The sequence below is a fragment of the Pleurodeles waltl genome, chromosome 3_2, assembly GCF_031143425.1.
Source record: "Pleurodeles waltl isolate 20211129_DDA chromosome 3_2, aPleWal1.hap1.20221129, whole genome shotgun sequence".
Taxonomy (NCBI): Eukaryota; Metazoa; Chordata; class Amphibia; order Caudata; family Salamandridae; genus Pleurodeles; species Pleurodeles waltl.
The window spans coordinates 126,285,025-126,306,195 of record NC_090441.1 but is presented as its reverse complement, the minus strand read 5'-3'; positions in this window follow the sequence as shown (position 1 = coordinate 126,306,195).

The following is a 21,171-nucleotide window of genomic DNA, read 5'->3' as shown; positions in this document are numbered from 1 at the left end:
CTGAAGACGCAGGAAGTGTGAGGTGGTGGAAGAAAAACTACAGAAGTTGAACCAAGGCTAGGTCGTCTTGGTATTTGACAACCAAGGCCAGCCCCATAACTTCTACCGTGCGCAAAAAATGTATATGAGGAAATCAGTGCTTAATTTGCGCCTGTGGTTTCCGGTGCGGGGCACCGGCACTTATTTTTGAGGGTCGTCCTTAGTTTTCTCTCTCAACCATTTACTGCGAGCAAAAGACAGATGTGGGAAAGACGGAGGAAGAGAAAAACGAAAAAGCGTCACAAAGGGAGAATGCTGAAAGCTGCAAGGGTGAGCTGAAGGGACAGGGAGTGGCTGTAAATGGATTGAAGAGACCCGAGATGGCTTCAGGATTACGCTGCCTCAGTATTCTGTGTTCCCTCATTTAATTGCAGCAGCCACGTGTTTAATAGGACAGCTTTGGGCACCAGCACTTTTTTATTTACAAATTAAGCACTGGAGTAAATAATGCAGAAATATGCATTGGCATACATAACTTATGTCTATATCCTTCCAGACAAATCTATTTACTGTTGAAAAATCACCTCTTGCACCCATTTATTTTCCTACTCTGGAAGGGTACCTACTCTTGCTTTTCATGCCCATCATTTTGAATGTTTTTTTCAAGATAGGGGCACGACCTGCTAATTCTTTGTGTATAGCCACAAAAATTCTTGCTGTGGGTATATACTGTAGGGTTAACTCTGCCACAACATCTGCATTTCCATTCCAGAACCAGAATTTCCAAATGCGCAAAATAGACCACAGCAATGGATCTTCTATAGTCATAAGTGCAATTTAGCTGAGTAAATATAAACAAATCATAATTTTGTGAATTATGCCTTCTGGCTGTGCACTTTGCATAACGTGCATGAAGGTCTAATGCCCACCGAGGTCGAAACACCTAGAGCTGATCTGAAATACACAAAAGCAGTCCAATACAGTCTGAAACTCGTACTCCATTCACACAAGGTTTTCAAACATCTAATTTTCACAAACAATGGTGAAGATACACAGGATACTGTAACAAAAGGTAAGAAAAAAATCTTCTATAAAAAAACAGATTTTTTTGTAATGTTTAAGGCTTGTGGCTACAATGTTCGCAAACCTTTAGAGCAGCAAGAAACAAAATGTAAAAAATGACAGATCAACATAGTATCTGCAAGAGCAAAGAGTTGCCTGCAGTATGCGGGTGCTTTTATTGGAATTAGGAGGAATGATGACCTTGTTTAGGGGTTGAAATAAAACGGGGTGCCCATACAATGGGTTTGCAAACCCAAATGTTTGAGGGGTGTCCACAGACTACAAAGGTCTGTCTGGACAGTCAACCAAGCACACGACTACCGCAACCAAAGGATCAAAAATATTAAATACAAAGGCCCAGATGTAAGAAGCGCTAGGGCCACATGAGCATCATTTTTATTAGGCTAATGTCGCGTTAGGCTTAAAAAATCGCTGCGCCAGATTCACAAAGTGTCGCTATGCATTCATTGTACCACTTTGCAACCCCTTGCACCACTTTGCAACCCCTTGCACCGCATTATGCCTGAGCCAGGCATAATGTAAGTTTGGTGTTCTCCCGTTATAGTGGCTGAAAAAATGGCGCAAAGAAATCTAAAAGATTTCTTTCCGCCATTTTCTGCACCTTTTTTAACGCCTCCACAGTGCAGGTGTTTAAAGGAGGCCCACCATTATTTATAATGAGCCTCAATGTGCTTTGCAGTATTAGCTTCATAATTTTTGACACTAATCCTGCAAAGTGCCAAACTAGCATCAAAAAGTTTGACGCTAGTTCCCTAACTACTGCCATGGTGCACCGTGTCTTAAAAACGGCACACACATGGTGGCATTACGGAGTGTTGAGGAGTGCAAGAAAAGTGACGCTGCATTGGATGCAGCGACACTTTTCTTAAATCTGTTCCAAAATGTGGTCAGAGAGGAGTGTGCTTGCCAGGCACAATCATCACTGAGTCTCACATACGGCACACACATGGTGGCATTACGGAGTGTTGAGGAGTGCAAGAAAAGTGACGCTGCATTGGATGCAGCGCCACTTTTCTTAAATCTGTTCCAAAATGTGGTCAGAGAGGAGTGTGCTTGCCAGGCACAATCATCACTGAGTCTCACTTGCTGTCAATATGCTGGGCAGCTCACATCCATCTCTGGTGAGATATCTGAGGACCTTCAGAGAAGGTGTGCAAACACCTAGAGCCATTGCCGCTTTTGTTTCAAGAGCCTTCAGAGGGCCTTCTGCATTAGAGCTGGCAAAGGGGAATTGGCTAACTCTACACTGTCAGCAAGATGGTCTACAGTTACACTGATCCAAGTCAAAAATGTGATCTTTGAGTGACAGGGCAGTTCCTGTTGATGTCCCAGAAGCCAAGCCATGCACACGGCCACCTGTCAAGTGCCAAGGAGTGCCCAATTCATCTCACAAGTCAGTCAACTAATTTGAATGATTCATTCTTTGCCTCTTTAGAGAGAAAGGGCCTAATTTATACGCTGGTGGAGAGAATCCTCAGTCACAAATGTGACTGATATCCTGTCCACCGTATTATGATCTCCATAGACTATTATGGGATTGGAATGCGCCAGATTGGATATCTATCACGTTTGTGACAGAGTATTCTCCTCCGCTGAGATTTAAATCAGGCCCAGAGTCTGGGTTGATCATCTTCCCACAACATCTCCTGACAATTCATTGCACTGACCACTGCCTTCATGCAGATGACCATATACAATTTCCTCTGGGCTGCTCTGGGGAGAAACTGTGTGGATTCACCCATATACTTCCTGCAATGAAGACTGAACAGAAAAAATGGTGGGCATCCTGTAGGCAGTACCTGTCCATCCTGAAATATAATTCTTACCCAAAAAATAAAGGTTTACAAACAATGTTCCCTCTAATTTTTTTCCACTGTGTGCGGCAGTGTGCAGTCTCTGTGCGCTGTAGCCAAGGATATGTGCGCCAAGAAATTGACCGTTCACGCGCGCGCAGCGCATAACTAGCCAAGATCTTTGGCATTAGCCTCTCCATACCACTAAAGCAAAAAAGGGATATCATTGCTCCATGCAATAGGGCATCAAGGCAGTTTTGTGACCTGGTTGCACACCCCAAGCACATGACCTGTTAGGGGAGCACGTATATTGCTCTAAAAGGCTTATTTAGGCTTAGAAAGTGATAACGCATATAAACTACCACAAAGTATAGGAATGGTGGAACATTTGATAGCAGCACATTTTCTACTGTTCTTAAGCATTTCCTAGCTCATTAACCATTAATTTCCAAGACAAATATCACTTGCTCGCTTGTATGCTAAAGTACGCCAAATGATGTTTACAACACTCCCGCAGCATTTAAACGCTGTTTTCATTGACTTCAATCCAGATTCAAATATGAGCATTATCTGCCTTAGGGGAGCACGTATATCGCTCTAAAAGGCTTATTTAAACTCAGAAAGTGATAAAGCATATAAACTACCACAACGTATAGGAATGGTGGAACATTCGATAACAGCACATTTTCTACTGTTCTGAAGCATTTCCTAGCTCATTAACCATTAATTTCCAAGACAAATATCACTTGCTCGCCTGTATGCTAAAGTACGCCAAATGATGTTTACAACACTCCCCGCGGCATTTAAACGCTGTTTTCATTGACTTCAATCCAGATTCAAATATGAGCATTATCTGCCTTAGGGGAGCACGTATATCGCTCTAAAAGGCTTATTTAAACTCAGAAAGTGATAAAGCATATAAACTACCACAACGTATAGGGATGGTGGAACATTTGATAACAGCACATTTTCTACTGTTCTGAAAGATTTCCTAGCTCATTAACCATTAATTTCCAAGACAAATATCACTTGCTCGCTTGTATGCTAAAGTACGCCAAATGATGTTTAAAACACTCCCCACGGCATTTAAACGCTGTTTTCATTGACTTCAATCCCGATTCAAATATGAGCCTTATCTGCCTTAGGGGAGCACGTATATCGCACTAAAAGGCTTATTTTAACTCAGAAAGTGTTTTAACGCATATAAACTACCACAACGTATAGGAATGGTGGAACATTCGATAACAGAACAACGTGCGCGCTTGCCAAAGGGGCCTGCGCGATGGGGGAAGGAAAGGTGCGCGAGCGCGCGCGCCTTACAGGGAACATTGCTTACAAATATTGATGGCTAACCTTAACAACAGGTGCACCTACAACATATGCAACTCCTCATTGCTACACCGTCTGTTTAATGTTTATAAAGGGTACAGCAGCAAAGCTGCGAGTAATTTATTCATTTATTAAAATTAAAGCAAACATAAAGAGACTTCCATATTCTCGAGGCCTCTGAACTAAATTTGCACGGAGAGGGCAACAGTCGAGGTGAACGTTGGGCACCCTAGAATTGAGAGTGAACTGACGCGAGCCCGGACTGAGAGCGATGGTGTGAAGTGTCAAGGAGAGAAAAGCCTTGCAGGGTGTACAGTGGGCAAACCAGGCGAAGATCTCCCCTCTTCAGGGTGCATGAAACAGTGTCAAGGGGAAGCGCCTGATCAGCAGTTTCAGGGGACCATAGTGAACAGGACCCCCACAAATTCCACCGCACAGAAATATTCCAAATATTCAAAGGAAACATTTTGGGGCATCTGCAAACCTGTAGGGAATGTAGTCAACACACACAAACCTCTAACTTTGTGACTATTCATAAGCTTTCTAAGTGAGTTTTCACACTCTTTTTGCACACTTACATAGATAGGTAAATAAATGCTGGATTAAGTGCAGAAATTGGGTGTGTAAGTGCCCCAAAAACTCCATTAGTATCTTGTGGGAAAAGGTATTCAGCAGTTGACAAAATATCTTTCATGTGGAGAACAAGAGCCATGTACCAAAGGGCCAGGTTAAAAATGTATTCATGCAACACAACTCAGCACAACTTGCAGCGCTGTGTGTAAAGGAGAGGGCACAATAACAGCACACGTAGAAAAAGGAACCACGAGGAGAAGTAAAGATATTTCACCTTGTTGCACCTCTGGTGTGAAATTCTGACCCATTTTCAGGTCTAACAATGTTAGTAAATTTGAGAATGTTTCGGAACACCTGGGTGGATGCATGGGAACACCCATGTAACGCCTCCACAATGCAGAATAACACAAGACAGAAACTTCTGCTGCCTTGCGTTACTCAAGATTTACTAAACCGCGCAGGGTCATGCAAGGGCGACACAAAACCTTAATGAAGCTGGGCCTAAATGTGGAATAAGTGCTGCAGGAAATCTACACATTGTCTCGATTTCTACCAGGCATTGATTACCTTTGTTAACAGCAAATTCATTATTTTTTGTTAGCTTGTTAGGTCGCTTATATGTGACCTCTGTTCTTGGCTTGTGCCTTAACCTTTGAGAATGAATGTGAATGCTTCTCTTTTTGGTGCTCATTCCTTCAGCATGGGGCTTACGAATATTATATGTCACCTGCTTGTGTCTAGTAATTTCACTAACAAGACATGTATTTTCTGCTAGGGTATTGAAATATGATTTATATTATGCAGGGCTTCGTTAAGATGCATGTCTCATCAACCACAGTTTTAATAAATATATGCTGCTCTCATTTACTGTGAATGTACATTATGTGTTAAACAGAGCTGCTGGAAATGTAAATTAGCTTCATCAATTTATGTGTCAGTGTAAAAACAGTTTTTTGACAATGGAGAGAAAGATAGATAGATAGGTAGATAGATAGATAGATAGATAGATAGATAGATAGATAGATAGATAGATAGATAGATAGATAGATAGATGGATAGGTAGATAGATACATAGATTCAATCAGTTAGGGCTCAGATAAAGAACAAACATATACTGAGAATACTGTAAAACTGGGTCTGTGTGAATCCCTACGTAAACAACAACAGAAAACCTTTTATCTAGTTATCTGTAATATTTGTTTGGCAGAACAGCACAAGTGTGAAGCAGAAACTATACCTAAATAAAGGTAGAGTAGAGTGAAACAAAAAGGAGATTAAACTATTGTAAGCAGCAATACACACCAGTATTTTATCATATTGTATGTGCGAAAGGGAGAAATGTAATCACAGTATTGTGAATGGACTAAAATAATTCATGGAGATCCCAAATTTGAATGGGCTACTTTACAATGAACACATTTCACAACACATTTCATCTGAATAATGTTAGGCTCTGTTCTTGGAAGAACAAGGTATAGTCAACCAGTAGAGTTATGTAACCCACAGCAAACACAAACAACGCACTTAGGACGCACCCAGAGAGTCCGCCTCTCTCCCTTCACTTCCAGGTAATGCACAGCATCTGCGGCGTCCCACAAGTCTCTCCCTAGGCCCAACACTCTTCAACGTCTACATGACACCACTCACAGACATTGTGAGATCGCACAGCATCAACATCATCTCCTACATTGACGACATGCAGCTCTTCCCCTCACTGGCAACAGACCCCACAAAGACGAAGACCAACTTCCACTACTGTATGAAGAACGTATCCCCCTGAATGAAGGACAACTGCCTGAAGCTCAATATGGACAAAACAGAAGTTCTGATTTTCTGCAGACACTGAGCCTTCTGGAACGACTCCTCGTGTCCAGCAGAGCTTGGACCCACACTCACGCCAAAAGATCATGCTCGCAACGTAGGCATCAGTCTCAACAGAGAACTCTGCATGAAACACCAGGTCAATGCCGTTTCCCCAGCATGCTTCCACATGCTTTGCATGCTCTGCAAGATCTTTAAGTGGCTCCCAATCGGCACGAGGAAGACAGTGACACAGGTCCTCATCACCAGCCTACTGAACTATGGCAATGTGCCCTACGCAGGACCTAACACCGAAGTCAACACAAGAATCCAGACGATCCAGAACGCAGCTGCCAGACTGATCCTCAACCTGCCCAAGAGAACTGTCATCACCCAGCACCTGAAGAACCTCCATCGGCTCCCAAACCAGATAAGATGTCACTTCAAGCTCCTGATCCATGCTTACAAAGCCCTCCATAGCCAAGGACCCACCTACCCAAACCACCGCCTTCACCTCTACCAACCTACCAGGAACCTCTGCTTGGCACACATCACCTTCGCAAAGATACCACACATACACTGCTGCCGCACTGGAGGACGCTCCTTCTCCAATCTCACTGCCAAAGCCTGGGACGCCCTCTCCCTCCATCTCCGCACCGCACTCTAACTGACACACTTTAGAAGGGGACTGAAGACCTTGCTTTTCGAATAAACTACTGCAGCAGGCACCTGGATGCCCACTCAGCTGACAAGCCCCGCTATAAACTAACACCTCATTGATTAATTGATTGATTGATGAGGCCATCATGTAGTATCTATACAGCTGCCTATAGTATAATAAAACAATTCCTAGACTGCATAGCATCCAAATCTCACATACAACAGCATACGCTGATGATCTTTGTGAATGATCTGGTCCAAAGGTTTACCTTTCATCTGAGTAAGATTTCCACTCTCCAGACTAGACTATGCTAATGGTATCTGCCTTAGTGTTCCAGGCATGGTTCAGAAAACCACAAAGTTTCATATTCCTATTTCTCAACTAGGCTTTGTTTGTTTTCTGTACCAGATTGTGCAACTCAATTTACGAAGGTAAGTGCGTTGAACACATTGAGGGTTCTCTCTTAGTTGCCAACCACTGCTTTCCTGCTCTAAGGATCATATTACATTTTTTTAGTGCTTATTCTGTAAAAATATAAGTGCCAAAGCCTGTAGCCTGAAGCCATATGGCTGTCGCTGCCCAATGTCCCTGCCAGCTCTCAGAAATGCTAGCCACAACTCAATGTAAGTGTGGCATTTTGACTACTAGAGGTCACCTAATGCTATAAACATGGCCTGGACTCACTGCTTTTATGTACATTTTTTCAGGGATATTGATTATGTTGTTGATGAGCTCTGCTCAAAATATACAGGTGTAGCTACCATGTGGTAGACTGTCATAAATTAGTGCCGGTGTTTAGAAATAAGTGTCGGTCCTAAGCACTGGAACAAAAAAGCACTGCATTTCTCTCAATATATAAAATTATGGATAGGTAAGGTAACTATCTATGACATGGTAGTTTTCTACCAGGCGGTTGCGAGTAGCATTTATATTGACAGAGTGAAGCTTGAGTTGTCTATGATTTCACTTGGGACACTGAGGTGGCAAGCTTGCTGTAACAATTATATGATGATTATATCTCACACCCATGAGGGCTGCTTGTAAGCTAATGCTACAGAGAAACCAGACTAATGAAGGTAAGCCCTAAGAGGGCCATAGACTGCATTCCTACATCCAGTGATCTCTATCCACCTCAACTCTCACTCAGTCTCAGCTCCTCCACCATAGAAAATATCCACATTTGAAAAAGCAATACTTGTCTTCCTGAAACCCTGGACCAACAGCTTCAGCAGCATCTCATGCACCTCGACTCAAATTTTAAGTAAGAATTCCTGTGTCCGTCACCAATCTCCTGGTCATTCCTACTGCTCCCCACCAATAGCCATATTCTCTGCTGTCAATGAGGAGGCGGCGACCCGGCGTCACGCTGAGAGTGGTTCTGGAAGAGCTGCGTCAACAGGGATTGGAAGTCTCTTGTTGTCCACAGATCTGCAGATACCCACAGAGACCCACAGCAAGGATCAGAAATGGTGGATGGTGGCATCACACCACTAGCCTCTCTTCTCTTGGATCTGTGAAGACCACGGAAAGGCGAGTGAGAAGGCACTTACAAGACTGAGGAATCAAGTGCATCCCCAGGACATCAACAGTGGAAAACATCTTTTGTTTTTCATTTTGTGATGAATAGCAATGGAGAACTTAGATTTTTGCACAATACATTCACACAAATGTCACAACATGAACTATTTTCTTTTATCATATCATAGATCTTCCTCGCTTTACACTGCCAGTTGGCTGATAGGCTCTGGGAGCTGGGATCACTCTGACAGTGAAGGATTTATCCTGTATGTACATAGAGGAAGATTTTCAAAATAATATTGCAGGTCCGCAAGGACTTCAAACAAAAACATCTGGGCACAGTGTAGCTCATTCCAACAATAAATTACTTCTGATGGTTAGTTATGATTCATTCTCAAATATGCTGGGTGCCCTCAAATCCAGAAATCCAGCCTGCAAGTTATGAGGTGCAATTTTCATTTAAAAGGGAATAGAAAACAGATCGAGTTCCTTTGTGTACATTATTTATTGCTTAAGTATGCATTTATTTAATTTGTAAGTGCAAATATTGAAAATGTAAATTAGTGGCAATTTAGTAAATCAGAAACATAGAGCCATATTTAAGAGTCCCTAGCGCCACCTTAGCACCGTCATCGCATCATTTTGTTATGCTAAGGCAGCTCTTAAGTGTCTTTTCTGGCGCAGCATATTTACAAAGGTGCGCAATGTATGAATTGCAGCACTTTGTAGACCCTTGCGCCACATTATGCCTGCACCAGGCATAATCTATGCAAGGGGGCGTTCTGGCACTAGGAGGCCCGTAAAAATGGCGCAGTGAAACTTAACAGATTTCACTGCACTATTTTTGGGGTCATTTTTTAATGCCTGACCAGAGTATGTGTTAAAATAACCTATGGGCCTCCTTGCACTTTGCTGCACTAGTGTCCACATTTTTGACACTAGTGTAGCAAAGCACCACAATAGCGTAAACAATCTTGAAGCTATTGTGCTAACAACCGCCATGGTGTGCTGTATCATAAATATGGCACAACCATGATGTAATCAGGTGCCGGTAGAGGAGCGCAAGAAAAGTGGTGCATCAAAGCTGATACACCACTTTTTCTTAAATATGGGCCATTGGGTGCTCCACCACGAAACTGAGGACCTCAATTACAATGCCTTTGCGCCACTGTTGCGTCATTTTTTTTTTACGCAACAGTGGTGCAAGCACTGTTCTACTCTACTCCACATTTACAAATACTCATTTTTTCTTCATTATCCCTGAGTGCCGCACCCCCATTAGAGAACTCTTCATTTAATTTTCTAAAATTATTCCTGTACTTTACAAAAGGCTAAACAGCAAAAGCTGAATAAGTGATAGCTGATCCAGGGCGTCTCAATGCTTTGTATATATGTGTGTGCGTGTGTGGGTGTGTGTGTGCGTGCTTGTGTGTGTGTATGGGGGTGCGTGTATAGATATAGTTGTAGCATTTTCGAAAAGTGCAACTTGTGCAAATAACTGTCTTTGATAATTAGAGCTTTTAATGATGCATAAGTTTGTAACCAATGAATTAATGATGTTTTTGGAACAAATTTGCTAAGTCACTCAGAAGTGGAAATAATATTATGAATAGTTATGTCACACTTCCGTGTTAGAAGCCATATTTTAAAACAGATGCAGTTTCTAGTGTTCTGCTCGACTTTCTCCTTCTCATTTCCCTCTCCCAATCAGTGACCTGCTGCATAACATCTCTCCTCTTGTTTCTACAGAGCACCAAGTGAATGACGTCAAAGTAATGTGTAATAATGCTGCAAAGCAAGTATTATGAACGACAATTCCATTGTGTACTCAAAGTATCATTTGCAAGGACTTCCACTGGTAGTGTTGCTGTAGACGTGCTGATTCTACAAGCTGTTGTTCATGAAATGTTTCATAATGTTGTACTTCTCTGGAATGCAGTTGCTGAGGAAGTGGGAGGAAGATTTCTCTTACCTTAAGAAACGAGTTAGTGCTAAAGACTTAGGGCCTGATTACAACCTTGGTGGAGGGGTCTACTCCGTCCCAAGTGTGATGGATATCCTGTCCGCCGTATTACAAGTTCCATAGGATACAATGAAACTTGTAATATGGCGGGTGGGTATTCGTCACATTTCGGACAGAGTAATCCCCTCCCCCAAGGTCGTAATCAGGCTCTTAGGGGCAGATTTCTCAAACTTTCATGCAATGCAATGCTGCGCTGAGTGAAAGGGCAGGAATGCACCATCCTTGCACCTGTGCACTTTTGGCTGCCTAGCGCCAACACAGGCATCCTTGCATCATGGTTCAAAGGGGCCTGAATTACAGGCAGGATAGTTACTGTGCAGGAAGGAACACATTCCTTCCCAAAAACAATCCTCTGAGGCTTTGCAGCACGCGTAGAAAGAGGAAAGAACTAGGGGAAGTAAAGATGTTTCTCCTTCTTACGCCTGGAAAGAAGTAGGATTTTGATGCATTCCCAGACCACCACTCATGGTAAATCTAAGATGCGCCAAAATCCATGGATGGATGTGTGGGCACACCCATGTTCTACCCGTGGTCACAGAAATGCAAGGCAGTGACTTGAGCTGCATTGTGTCCCTTTAGATTTACAAAGCACCACAGGGTCACGCAAGGTGGCCTTGCGTGGCTTGGCGAATCTGACTTTAGTGTTGCGTAGCTCTTGCATTACCTTGTGTAATGCAAAGGCAGCGCAAAACTGAGAAGTCTGGACCTCAATTATTACGTTGCTGTTTCTGATTTGCCAATGCGACCCTAAGCATGATCATGTAATGCTGAATTTGCAGAATCTGTTATTAGAATATGTAAATTGGGTATAGAACCCCTTGACTTTTAGGATCTCGGGCCTTCTTTGGCTTGTTGGGGTTTTTTAGGGCTTCTTTTTGCTTTTGTGGGCAGGCTATCTACCATGCCCACTTTAGGGAGACTTTCCATTTTCACTTCAGTACTCTATTCATTTTTATGTTGGACTTGCCTCAACTCTTTATGAGTTCAACACTTAGAAATCTATGTTGGACTTACCTAAGTAGGGATTTTACCAAGTTTATACCTTTGTATTTGTGTATTTTGGGCCGTCCGGGGATTTCATGCATTTGTTTCTGTACCACAAATTTACTATCCTGTAATGAAATCCATCCCTTATTTTTTATTTAAAATGCAGTCCTTTTTCCGTCAGATTGTCTTTATGCGTACTACTCTGCTAAAACTGCGGTTTTACTTATGAGGAGTGTAGTCTCTAACTACTTGATCAATGAGAGACGTCAGAGCTGTATTACTGAGGTAAAAATCGGAGTGACCAAATATTGGGGATCAGGTGATTTTCGGGGTTTGGCTCCCACAATATATACACAAAATAGCTCCTGAAACTGGCATTCAGATGTCTCCTTCAATTTTTTGGAGATAAATAATTGCAAAGGTAAAACTGGAGAAAGGTTTTTTTATTATGTAAAAAAAGCAATATAGTTAATAAAATGTGACTGCGTTTGCTTGAAATTACACCTTGTGTGAAGCAGACCCGCTGAAATTATATAATGCCTGCATGAGATTTATAGCCACAAAAAACAAAAGCTTGGCAATATATTTTTGATAGTATCTTCTTCAAATGAGTTGCAAGAATACCATGCGACGAATTTACAAGACAATTAGAACTGATCACAAACTAGCCATGAAATTACCTAAATGAGGGATAAAATTGCTCCATGCAAGTAATGAAATGTCTGTCATGGGAGCCACTGAATGTTTATTTTTAATCAATGAGACACCACTATCATAGAGTAGCAGTAGATACCAATATCATAGAGTAGCAATGGAAGTAATATCCAGCACACCTTTTTTTTTTCATCTGTTTTATGACAGAATATCAAGAAGAACAATATTGAATTGAATACTGTGTCAAAATAGCATCTACAAAAATATAGAGTTAATGTGCGTTTTACCAAACTACAAAAATATTTTGTCAAAAATATTGTGGAACAGAATATTACCAAAAAAAGGATAAGAACATAGGTGGTCATTCCAACCCTGGCGGTCGGTGTTAAAGCTGCGGCCAAACCGCAAACAGGCTGGCTGTAAAAAAATGGAATTCCGACCCTGGCGGAAACCGCCAACAGAGACCGCCACTTCAACACACCGCCTGCCACGGCGGGACAAACAAACAGCGCGGCGGTCACCGCCAACAGACAGGCGAGAGTCAATGTACCGCCCACCCCATCACAACGTACCAATCCGCCACCTTTTCCGGGGCGGTAGCCCCGCCGTTAAAAACACGGCGGAAACAGCCATTTCGAACGGAAAAGGCTCACCTCCATAAACCCCACGAGGAATCTGGACAGCATGGAACCCGAACTCCACATCCTCCCAGCGATTTTTTCCTGCTCCTCTACCAGGAGCACGAACGCCGGCGCAGAAGACAACGGTGAGTACTGCACCTACGACACAGGGGAGGGAAAAAATTACGGGGACACACATACGCAACACACCCACCCCCACCCTCACCCACCACAACACACACATCAATGCATAGCAACAACTCAGAGTTACACCCCCCAAACCCCCCGGAAGAATGCAAAGACAAAAGGAAATGATTCAAACATTGGAATATATTGTATCACTGGCTTAAAAATATATCACACATCTAAAACCTTTATATACATAAAATCTAAAGTCCGATCATTGTAGCAGGCATTGTCCGTGGACCACTGGGCCCAAATCACATGGGCAAAGCCCACACAGGATACCTGACTCCAACGGAGAGAACACTGCAGGGGCATCAAATAGCAAAACTACAGGCATCTCACGGGGAAGGGAAGGGGGGGCACCTCAGCCAGATGAGTCCACGACGCCAGATCCACGAGGGGCCTCCATGGCCACTGTTCCATCCTGGGGAGTGCAAAGCCACAGCCTCTCAAGTCTCTACAGTGGGTGGGTTGCCCACTGTTACATCCTGGGGAGTGCAAAGCCACAGTCTCTCAAGTCTATACAGTGGGTGGGTTGCCCACTGTTCCATCCTGGGGAGTGCAAAGCCACAGTCTCACAAGTGGATAACAGTCTCCACTGGTTCTGGAGGGGGACTGGTGCCCAGAGTGCTTAGTGCAGCCCTGGCCAACACAGAGGCGGGCCTGCCCCTTCCGCCAATGGGCCAGCGGTGCTTGAGACGGCGGTGCCCAGTGCAGCGGTGCTTGAGACGGCGGTGCCCAGTGCAGCGGTGCTTGAGACGGCGGTGCCCTGTTCAGCGGTGCTTGAGATGAAGGGCCCAGTTCAGCGGTGCTTGAGACGGCGGTGCCCTGTTCAGCGGTGCTTGAGATGAAGGGCCCAGTTCAGCGGTGCTTGAGACGGCGGTGCCCAGTGCAGCGGTGCTTGAGATGAAGGGCCCAGTGCAGCGGTGCTTGAGATGAAGGGCCCAGTTCAGCGGTGTTTGAGACGGCGGTGCCCAGTGCAGCGGTGCTTGAGATGAAGGGCCCAGTTCAGCGGTGCTTGAGACGGCGGTGCCCAGTGCAGCGGTGCTTGAGACGGCGGTGCCCTGTTCAGCGGTGCTTGAGATGAAGGGCCCTGTTCAGCGGTGCTTGAGACAGCGGTGCCCAGCGCAGCGGTGCTTGAGATGAAGGGCCCAGTGCAGCGGTGCTTGAGACGGCGGTGCCCAGTGCAGCGGTGCTTGAGATGAAGGGCCCTGTTCAGCGGTGCTTGAGATGAAGGGCCCAGTTCAGCGGTGCTTGAGACGGCGGTGCCCTATTCAGCGGTGCTTGAGATGAAGGGCCCTGTTCAGCGGTGCTTGAGACGGCGGTGCCCTGTTCAGCGGTGCTTGAGATGAAGGGCCCAGTGCAGCGGTGCTTGAGATGGCGGTGCCCAGTGCAGCGGTGCTTGAGATGAAGGGCCCAGTTCAGCGGTGCTTGAGACGGCGGTGCCCTGTTCAGCGGTGCTTGAGATGAAGGGCCCTGTTCAGCGGTGCTTGAGACGGCGGTGCCCAGTGCAGCGGTGCTTGAGACAGCGGTGCCCTGTTCAGCGGTGCTTGAGACGGCGGTGCCCAGTGCAGCGGTGCTTGAGACGGCGGTGCCCTGTTCAGCGGTGCTTGAGATGAAGGGCCCTGTTCAGCGGTGCTTGAGACGGCGGTGCCCTGTTCAGCGGTGCATCGGATGAGTGTCCAGCTCAGCGGATCCGGCCATGGCATGGAGGTCATTCGCCACCTGACCACTGGCTGGCGGGGCCTTCCTGCCCATCTGTCGTGTGGCTGGCAGGGCCCTCCTGGGCTGCAGTACCGGGCCTGTGGGTGTCCTCCTGCCCACCTGGGATGGGGCAGGCGGGGTCCTCCTGGCCAGCTGGGCTGCTGGCGGACTTGTCGGGCGTGCTGCCCTTCCCAGCCTTCCGTGTTCGCCTGTGGCCCTTCCCTACCTTTGGCGGTGTGCACTACACTTCCTGCCGGAGCCATGGTAGGGATTTTGGTCCCTGGTGTCTTCGGCCTCTCGCGCCGGCCACTGACAATCTTCGGATGTTTTACCGGGGGTGGGCTGGCCGTGCCTTGGCTCCTTACTGAACTGGCTGCCCTTGAGGGTGGGGGACTCCACAGTCCATGGCACACTGTCATTACAGGTCCCGCTTTTGTGGTGGCTGAGGTGCTGACTGGAGTCCTATGAGATGGAAGGGGTGGGGGAGTTGTTGGAAAGAGGTCAAGTTTGGAAAGGAAAACCAATTTAGGAACAGAGGGACGGGTAGGTTTAGTGGGTATGGGAGTGGAGGAAGAGGTTGTGGTTGTAGGAGTCTTCAGTCTGGTGTCTTTGGGTGCAGGTGCTTGGGCTGGATGCTGTCGTGAGGTGGATGGCTGTTGGGTGGGTGGCTGCCTGCGTTTGTGTAGCTTGGAAGAGGGGGTCACAGACACAGTGGGAGAGGACACAGGGGACATGTAAATGGTAGTGGGGGTGGTGACTGCACGTGTGCGGGGGGTTCTGGTGGGTGTGCTGGTGATGGACGTAGTGGCTGAAGATGTTGTGCATGCAGGTGTGAGTGGAGACGTGACAGGGAGGGAGGAGGGAGACGAGGAGGAGGGGGACACAGTTGAGGCAGTGGGTGTTGGTATGTCTGTATGTGGATGTTGCTTGTGTGAATGCTTGTGTGATGTGTGGTGCTTATGTCTGGATGAGCTTCCCTTGGGTGTTGACTGACTGTCCCGAGGTCCCCGATGGGCCGGGCTGGTCATCTAGATCCAGGTCGACAGAGGTGCTGTCCTCACTGTGGGCTTCTTCTGGGGGTGGAGTGGACATTTGTGGACCCTCCTGCGCGGTGACGTGGCCTTCGGGTCCTGCAGGGGTATAAAAGTATGGTTATTGCATTTGTGTGTGCCATAGCGTGTAATGGGTGGGTGCCTGTGAGAAAACAGGGCTGATTGCAGAGGCCCCATAACTTTTTGCCCCCATTTTCCTCTTTTTGCTGGTGTTTTCCTGACTTTGATGGTGCCCTGGGTACTGCTAACCAGTCCCAGGGCCTGTGCTCTGTGTAAAATGGATATGCAAATTAGGCTAATTATAATTGGCTAAGTTAACCTACCTATAAGTCCCTAGTATATGGTAGGGCATGTAGGTTTAGGGACCACAGCATAGGTGGTGCACACCTAGGTGCACTGCTGAGGTGCCCAGTGTCATTTTAAAAGCAAGACTGCCTTGCTGGCTGCTTTTAAATTAAAGTTATATGCAAATTCGACTTTGGAATTAAAGGTACTTCCAAAGTCTTAAACTACCTTATTTATACATATAAGTCACCCCTAAGGTGTGCCCTATGTGCCCCTAGGGCTGGGTGCCATGTAACTATAAGCAGGGACTTTATAAAAATAGATTTATAAGCCCTGGTGAGGTAAAAACAGCCAAATTCGTTTTTCCCTCATTGAAGTAAATGGCGTTCATAGGCTAGAATGGGCAGACTTTGGGCCTGATTCTAACTTTGGAGGACGGTGTTAAACCGTCCCAAAAGGGGCGGATATACCACCTACCGTATTACGAGTTCCATAGGATATAATGGACTCGTAATACGGTAGGTGGTATATCCGCCACTTTTGGGACGGTTTAACACCGTCCTCCAAAGTTAGAATCAGGCCCTTTATTTTTAATTTTAAAGTCTCCTTAAATGTTGCATACCAAGAATTTGGTATCAAATTAATTGTTGTAATAAATCCTACAACTTCCAGTTGTTGGATTTAATATAACTAGTTCAGGTAAAAAGTTTAGACTTTACCTAAAAAGTTGCCAATTTCAGCTCTGCATTGTTTTTGCTGCTGTGCTCTGATTGGCCAGCCTGCAGCAGCTTCTGCCAGGCTGCCTTGATGAGGTGTGAAGTGGCCAGGCTTCACACAAAGGAATGTTCTTGGGGGAGAGAATCTCCTCTCAGCAGATGGTGAGGCAGGAAGGGGGAGGGCTGCCAAACTGGTCTTCAAAGGCAGAGAAGTACATTTGCAGCACCCAGCAACACCCCCACATCCTGCAACCCCAGACAATTAGGTGCCCCCTTGATTAGATTAGGACAGGGCAGGAGAGGGGTGTGTTTATGATTTTTAGCCACACCAGTGGGTGGACTCAGCCAGATGTAACCTCCAAAAATCAGATTCATCCATGTTGGATTTTTAGAGACTGTTGCCTTCTGGGATGGATTTTTGCCACACTTCCCAGGAAGTGGTCATCACAGGGGGACGACCCTGTCCCTGATTGGAGAACCAGGGCCCCCCTGCTTTTCACCCAGGAGCAAGGATAAAACTGGCAGACCTGCACCCACGCCTCAGATCCCCTCCAGAAATCAACAAGAAAGGAACTAAAGAAGAAGAAGGACTGCCCTGCTGGACCCCTGGCCTGCACCTGGACCCTGCACTCAGAAGGACTGCACCAGCTGCACACTTGGGCTTCACCACAAGAAGGACTTTGCCTGACTTCAACTGGTTCAAGGAGGGACTCCCTGTTTGCTACAGGTGAAAAATTGCTAACCAGAGTCCCCTGCACCAACTCCTGAAGAAAGCGACCAGCTGACCACTGTCCAGTGGCCAAAAAGGAGTTTGCGCCAGGTGCATTCTGGGAGTTGAAGTCCGCACCCCCCAAGGACCATCACAGAACTTCTGGACCCTTGGGGTGAGCTGTGGACCCCAAAAGAACCTTAAAAGAACATCTGGGTGAAGCCCCAGAAGTTTGGAAAAGATTTGAGAATTTTTGGAAAAAAGCTCCAGAGAGGGACCGACCCGCCGCGGAAATTCTAGCCGGCTTGCCTCAACCGCGACCCGGCCTGACTTCGTGGTTCGTCCCGGTAAAGAAAAACATCCAAAAAAGAGACTAAGGCCCTCATTCTGACCTTGGCGGGCGGCAGAGGCCGCCCGCCAAAGTCTCGCCGTCAGCTTACCGTTCCGCGGTCGAAAGACCGCGGCGGTAATTCTGACTTTCCCGCTGGGCTGGCGGGCGGTCGCCTTCAGGCCGCCCGCCAGCCCAGCGGGAAAGAGGCTTCCACTCCGCCGGCTCGGAATCGAGCCGGTGGAGTGGAAGCTGTGCGACGGGTGCAGTTGCACCCGTCGCGTATTTCACTGTCTGCGCAGCAGACAGTGAAATACATTTAGGGGCCCTCTTACGGGGGCCCCTGCAATGCCCATGCCAGTGGCATGGGCACTGCAGGGGCCCCCAGGGGCCCCGCGACCCCCCCTACCGCCATCCGGATCCCGGCGGTCGGACCGCCGGGATCTGGATGGCGGTAGGGGGGGTCGGAATCCCCTCGGCGGCGCAGCAAGCTGCGCCGCCGTGGAGGATTCAATGGGGCGGCGGTACACTGGCGGGAGCCCGCCAGTGGTGCCGGTCCGACCGCGGCTTTACCGCCGCGGTCGGAACCCCATTGGAGCACCGCCGGCCTGTCGGCGGTGCTCCCGCGGTCCTCCGCCCTGGCGGTCTTTGACCGCCAGGGTCAGAATGACCGCCTAAGTCCGAACGTAAAAAGTTGACCGGGACCTCCCAGCCATCGTATCCGAGAAGGGCTCCATGGACGTCGGATCAAGATCCAGGTTTACCCCGGTCGAAGGATTTTCATCTCAAAAAAACGACTAAGTCCGAAGGTAAAAGTCTCCACCGAGGAAACCCACATCGCGTATCCGGACAAGGGCTCCAGGAGGTCGGATTCAACTGGCAGGTTCGTCCCGGTGAAGAAAAACTTCAAAATAAAGACTAAGGTGGTCATTCTGACCCTGGCGGTCTTTGACCGCCAGGGCGGAGGACCGCGGGAGCACCGCCGACAGGCCGGCGGTGCTCCAATGGGGATTCCGACCGCGGCGGTAAAGCCGCGGTCGGACCGGCACCACTGGCGGGGTCCCGCCAGTGTACCGCGGCCCCATTGAATCCTCCGCGGCGGCGCAGCTTGCTGCACCGCCGCGGGGATTCCGACCCCCCCTACCGCCATCCAGATCCCGGCGGTCGGACCGCCGAGATCCGGATGGCGGTAGGGGGGGTCGCGGGGCCCCTGGGGGTCCCTGCAGTGCCCATGCCACTGGCATGGGCATTGCAGGGGCCCCCGTAAGAGGGCCCCTAAATGTATTTCACTGTCTGCTGCGCAGACAGTGAAATACGCGACGGGTGCAACTGCACCCGTCGCACAGCTTCCACTCCGCCGGCTCGATTCCGAGCCGGCTTCATCGTGGAAGCCTCTTTCCCGCTGGGCTGGCTGGCGGTCTGAAGGCGACCGCCCGCCAGCCCAGCGGGAAAGTCAGAATTACCGCCGCGGTCTTTCGACCGCGGAACGGTAACCTGACGGCGGGACTTTGGCGGTCGGCCTCCGCCGCCCGCCAAGGTCAGAATGAGGGCCTAAGTCAGAAGGTAACTTTTTAACCGAGGCCTCCCGCGACCTGTAGCCGAGCAGGGCTCCATCGCGGTCGGCCTGAAAGTTTGACTTTGCCCCGGTCGAGGTGCAACCAGATGACCCGATTGGCGCTTTTTGTTTCTAAGCGCTAGAAAAGTAATAATTCTTTAAAAATTCATATCTCCGGTTCCCCTGAACCGATTTTAATCGTTTTTGTGTCATTTTAAAGATAAAAATATAAACTATGTTTATAAATTGGTTTTGGATTTTTTAACTGTTTCCTGTGTTTTATTTAATTACTGTTTTGTGATATTTGAATGCTTTACACTTTGTCTCCTAAGTTAAGCCTTGACGCTCGTTGCCAAGCTACCAAGGGTTGAGCTGGGATTAATTTACTGAGACCTAACTGTACCTATGTGGAGGTTAGTGGCTTGTTGCTAGGTGTAGGTACCTACCTGCCCTACCAATAACCCATTTTCCAACATAATTGGAAGCAGCGACGGGATCCTGTACTTGTGTTCAATATCACGTTACAGTTTTAGGTAAAACAAATTAAAAATCCTTTAAATTGTCCTAGTGCAAAAATTGTTTTTAATTTTTAATTTGGATTAATTTCAATTATTGAATTTTTGTAATTTTTCTAAATTCTTGTTTCCAATTTTTGCAAAAAGTTTTTGTTGACACAAAACTAGGGAACCATGGAGCTTGATCTGGCTAGCCTACCCACACTGACAGTAGTCCAGCTTAGGGGGTTGTGTATTGAAAGAGGGTTGCCTGCAACCACTGATCTCAGGAAGCAAATCCTGATCACATCCCTGACAGCATGGGCTGAGGCCCAAGAGGTAGAGTCAGAAGAAGCTCCAGAGGAGGGAGAAAGAAGGGAGGATGCAAGCTCTAACCACTCAGGGGAGGGAAGGCATCTGAGCCCAAGTGAGGATGAGGAAGAACGGTCCTCAGTAAATACAGTCACTAGGGGCAGATCCAAAGCTAGTGGTGGGAAGGGGGTCCTTTCAGGAGGAGAGAACCCATCCATCAGAGAAAGAGAGCTGGAGGCCCAGCTAGCATACATAGCTTTGGAAGCAGAGAAGCTGGCCCTAGAAAAGAAAAAGTGGGCATACAAAGAGAAAAGAGATGGAAGCAGCGATAAAGAAGCTGAGGTGTCCATGGGTGGGGGAGTTTGCCCCAGATTACCCAAGGGGGTAGTTCCTGCTTATGTAGAGGGGGATGACATAGATAAGTGGCTGGGGGCTTTTGAGAGGGCACTCCAAATGAGAAGGGTTAGGCCTCAATACTGGGGTTCCCTTTTGTGGGAGTTGGTCCCCAACTCAGGGAGGGATAGGCTTCTGACCTTAAGGGGGGAGGAGGCAGATTCATACCCTAGTATGAAGAGGTGCTTAGCCAAGAAGTTTGGTCTGACCCCAGAGCAATATAGAATGAAGTTCAGGGACACCCAGAAGGTCAGTACCCAGTCTTGGGTTGACTTTGTGGACATTTCACTAAAGGCACTAGAGGGCTGGATTATTGGTAACAAAGTAGATACTTATGAGGGGTTATACAATCTGATCATGAGAGAGCACATCTTGACCCATTGTATCCAAGAAAGGTTACGCCAGCATCTAGTGGAC